Source organism: Orycteropus afer, unplaced genomic scaffold (genome assembly GCF_000298275.1).
Source record: "Orycteropus afer afer isolate SDZICR_OR568_19922 unplaced genomic scaffold, OryAfe1.0 scaffold00148, whole genome shotgun sequence".
NCBI classification, from domain to species: domain Eukaryota; kingdom Metazoa; phylum Chordata; class Mammalia; order Tubulidentata; family Orycteropodidae; genus Orycteropus; species Orycteropus afer.
In genome coordinates, this window is record NW_006921735.1 from 5,556,021 (window position 1) to 5,561,148 (window position 5,128).

A 5,128-nucleotide genomic window follows, 5' to 3' on the forward strand; every position below is an offset into this window, starting at 1 on the left:
AGATCTGATACAATAATAAGCATAATCTTATATCTTTATTGTATCCAGACATGGGACCAATGACTAATAATAAAGTTTTGGTGGTTATTAGAACTTTCTAAAGACTGTAGGATCAAAATATTCACCTGTATAGGGAGGTAGTATCAAAAAGGTTAGGATGTCAACAATAGAAAACTTTCGCCTTCTAATCAGAAGGTTGTTTGGATGGAATTGTTTATCCCTTGGAGGCAAGTCGATGCACTGTTTTGAAAATGGCTGGAAAAGTGGACAACTAGTACAAAGAAAAGACCAGACTTGGAAGACTAAGGCAGAAGCCCTATTACTAAAACTGGATTTGAGTCAAACAAATTACACAGAATTCAGTCAGTCAATTTAGTTATGAAGCCAGACTAACATGGAGCATAAAATAGCATTGATTACTTAGGAAAGGATTGCATTGTGTCAAGCACCTGTTGTCTATGGGCAGAAATATTCTTGAAGAGAGAGGCAAAGAGAGGTTGCAGATAATAGATACTGAAAGAAAAACAATGTCTCTCAGCTTCACTGTAGATAAGTATCCCTCATTACAGAAAAATCATCTATGAAGTAGAGAGTTTGAGCATTAGTGTCTAAAAGAAACAAAACAAAACAAAAACTTCCCTTGAGATGTTAATGTATATCCAAGATTGAAAGCCTCTAGATTAGAGGCAAGGATCTAGGTAGTACAAAACAGGTATGGAATACCTGACAAAGGAGAGCAGTTTGGTAGTTTCTACAACTGTAAAGTATAATAATTATAAAATATTAACCTGGTTGAAGAATAAGCTAAAAACAAACAACAACAACAACAACAAAAACTTATGAAAAAAAGAAATGATGTTGTGAGAAATACTGGAAGCTCTTGGACACTAAACTAAAACCCACTCAGGAGAGGAGATTTTGCCCTATAACAAAAAATTGTAGCAGTAAATTTTTCTATCAGAAACAGTTAGAAAAGCCACTTTTATTTTTTTAAAAAAAAAAGACAGGTTGAAGGTATTAAATGAGCTGCCGAGGCAACCAATACTAAGAGGACTAAGATCCCAACAAGAAGAGAGTGAGAGAACTGAACCAACATTTCACCAGCCATTTTTCCTCTAGGGCTATTTGACGATGCTTGACATGGAGTTAGAGATGAGAGTTCATGCAGAGGCAAGAAAATCATCAAAGTTTCTGCAATATGACAATACTGGGGAAGCCAAGCATCAGGAACAAAGATATTGTTGAAAAACGAGGAGAAAAGAGTGCGTCCAATATTTCAGGGGTTCTTTCTATGGAATTGACATCAGAAAATTTAGCTAAATGAAATGAAAAACTGTTGAAACACTTGATTTTTCTATGTTCTTATGATTCTGAAGAAACAAAAAATTGACTTCAGAAATCACAAAAGAAAAAAAGGGCCTTACTAAACACACTAAGCTATCTGTTGGGATTCTTGAACAGAGGTAGTTAGAGATTTTTTTAAAAAAATCACCACTTAAATTGTGCAATGTTAGACTAGTTTAACAATACAAAATTGAGCAATATGATTTATCACATTAACTGAATAAAGAAAAAAGTCATAATGCACTGCCATCGAGTTGTTTCTGACTCATTGTAACCCTATAGTTCAGAGTAGAACTGCCTCATAGGATTTCCGAGGGTGTAAATCTTTACAGAAGTAGACTGCCACATCATTCTCCCATGGAGCTGCTGGTGAGTTTTAACCACAAACCTTTGGTTAGTAGCTGAACTCTTTAACCACTACACGATCAAGGCTCATTGAGAAAATCATATGATTATCTAAATAGCTAAAGAAAAATTATTTGATAAATTTCAACATCCAGTCATGATAAATGACTTATACCAAATTATACTAAGAGAAAACTGTAATTTGATTAAGAATATATAAGAAATATCTATAAAAATTTTCATATTTAAAGGAATAATATTGAAAGATTTTCCCTGAAATAGGGAAGAAGTCAAGAATACCTATTATCAGCATTTCTATTTACCCTGAATTTTAAGTCTTAGCAACCAAAAACAATAAAAACAGAACACAAAGAAATAATAACTGGAATAGAATGTATAATATTGTAAGTAATCATAAAATACATAACCTTGCACTGAGAAAATTCAAAAGAATAAATATGGGAATGTTGCCAGGTCACTTACAATTACCAGTTACCATAAAGTCAGCTCTGACTCTTGGTGACCCCACATGTGTCAGAGTAGAATTGGGCTTCATATGATTTCCCACGCCTGATTTTCCAGAAGTAGGCTGCCAGCCCTTTCTTTCAAGGAGCCACTAGGTGGATTTGAACCTCTAGCCTTGTGGTTAGCAGACAAATAAATTAATTATTCACAAGTTCAGTGGACAACTGTCAATTTATAAGATCAATTGTGTTGCTTTTTGTCAGGAAAAAAATATGAAATAGAATTTTAAATTATATAGTTTCAAATAAAATTCATCAATACAGCCAGTGCAAGTTAGGAGAGACATTTGGACTGAAAACAAATAAATAAATAACAGAAATAACAGCAAAAATAAAGGAAACATCACTGAGCTAATTGAAAGTAGACCTAAAACACAGAAAGCAAAGCCAAATTCACATATAGGATGCCTAATATTAAAAGATGTCATTTTCCCCACATATTTTATCTATAAATGTAATACAAACTTAATCAAAATGCCTGCATATTTTCTTAGAAATTGACAAGATTATTTTAAAATATTCAATATAATATAAAGAAGTAAGAACAGCCAAGATAAACTTGAAAAAGAACAAGGCTGAAGTTCATATGTCACTAGAATAAAAGATGAATTATAAAGCTACAGTAATTAAGACATTAAAATAGTGTTACATAAAAAGATTAAGAGATCAAAGAAACAGAAAATAAAGAGTCTAGAAACAACTCAGGCACACACCTGCTTTATAATAAAAGTACAAGGCAGTGCAAAAGCAAAGATGGTCTTTCAACAATTATGCTGGGAAAATGGGATATCTTCTGGGGAGAAAAAGTGAACCCTACACTCTGTCTCACACCATATCTAAAAATCAGATCATATGAATTTTAGAACTGAATAAAAAGTGTAAAACAATGAACTATATAGACAGAAACAAGATAATATGCTTTTTTAAAATATATATATATGTTTTATTGTCATTTGGGTGAAAAATTACAGAGCAAATTCACTTTCCATGCAGCAATTCACATACACTTTATCTCATGACATTGACTACAATTTATCACAATGCAACAGCTCCCCTCCCACTTCCTCACAATCGTTACCTCTTCCTTGTATCCATCTCTCCATGCACTCCTGCCCCCTGAGCTGTCTCCCTGTACATAAACAGCCCTTCTTTTTCCCATGATTATTCTCTCCAAGGAGTGTATCTATCTCAGGTAAATGTTCAACTCATATGCCTGTCTTTTGTCTGGCTGGAAGCCACAGGTGTGGGTTCAATCCAGACCTGAAGGCCAGCTAGGTGCCATAGTCTCAGTGGTTCCACCAGGCTCTACCAGACCAGCATACCTGGTTTCCTCACTTTTCATTTTCCCCCAAATGATTGTGAGTTTTGTTCCATGTTCTTCTCCCTCTCTATCCAGGATATCCTACATAGATCCCCCTCTGAGTGGTTAACAGTGGTAGCCAGGCACCATCTAGTTCTTCTGGTCTCATAGTCATGTAGGCTGCAGATCGCATGGTTTATTAGTCGCTAGAATGAATTATTTCTATGAATGTCTGGATGAGGAGAGGCGATTCATTCCATCTAGGTGGCCACTTGCAAGCTTTTAAGACCCCAGTCACTACTCGCCAAAGTAGGAGGTGGAACAATGTTTTGTGTAGTATGTTATGCCAGTTGAGCTTGATGTCCCCTGTGACTATGGTCCTAAGCCCACAGGTTCAACTACTTGATCCATCTGGGTATCTGGCTGTGACCAAGAAGTGACTACAACCTTATCCCTTGTCAGATCATAGAAATACATTTATAGGACCATGTCAGCCAACCTTATACATGGTCTTGGGTACACTCCCTGCTTCATAGACATACCTCATAGGTCAGCCTGTCTACTCATCTATCTACCATATACCCATATTTGACTTCACTGACAACGCAGTACTGTATGTGCAAAAGGGTTCATATTTGTTGTATGTACCTCCTATGTATCTTTCTATGTCTTCGTGTTCCTCAATGCCACCATGTTGATCACTCACATTCGGTACATTGCCTTTCTCTTCACCCAAATTAATACTTATCTCTACCTGTCTAACAGTGTTCCCTACCCTCTCCTCCCACCCCTGGTAACCAACAAAGAAAATTTCCTTCCATAGATAGACCTTTCCTTGATTTTTATAATAATGGACTAATACAATATTTGTTCTTCTGTTATTGACTTATTTCACTCAGCATAATGCCCTCCAAGTTCATCCACTTTATGCTATGTTTTGCAGATTCCAGGTTACTCTTTAGGGCTGCATAGTATTCTGTTGTGTGTATGTACCATAGTTTGTTTATCCATTCCTCAGTTGATAGACACCTAGGTTGTTTCCATATTCCGGCTATTGTTAATAGTGCTGCAATGAACATTGGTGTGCATATGTTTGTTCTTGTCCTGGCTTTCACTTCTTTAGGATATATACCTAGTAAAGGAATGGTTGGGTCAAATGGTATTTTTAATTGCAACTTTTTAAGGAATCACGATAGTGCTTTCCACAAAGGTTGTACTATTTTGTAGTCCCACCAGCAGTGTATGAGACTCCCAATCTCTCTGCATCCCTGCCAGAATCTGTTATTTTGTGTCTGTTGAATTTTGCTATTTGTGCTGGAACAAGATGGTATCATTGTTGTTTTCATTTGTATCTCTCTAATGGCTAAAGATTGTGAGCATTTCTTCCTATGTTTGTTGGCCACCTGAGTATCCTCCTTGGTGAAGTGTCTATTAATCTCTTCTGCCCATTTTTAATTAGATTATTGTTTTTTTGTTGTTGTTGTTGTTATTGAGTTGTTGCAGTTTTCTATAAATTCTAGAGATAAGTCCTTTGTCAGCTATGTCATTGTTTTCCCAGTCTGTAGGTTCTCTTTTGACTCTTTTGGAGACGTCTTTGGAAGCCCATAAAAAATTA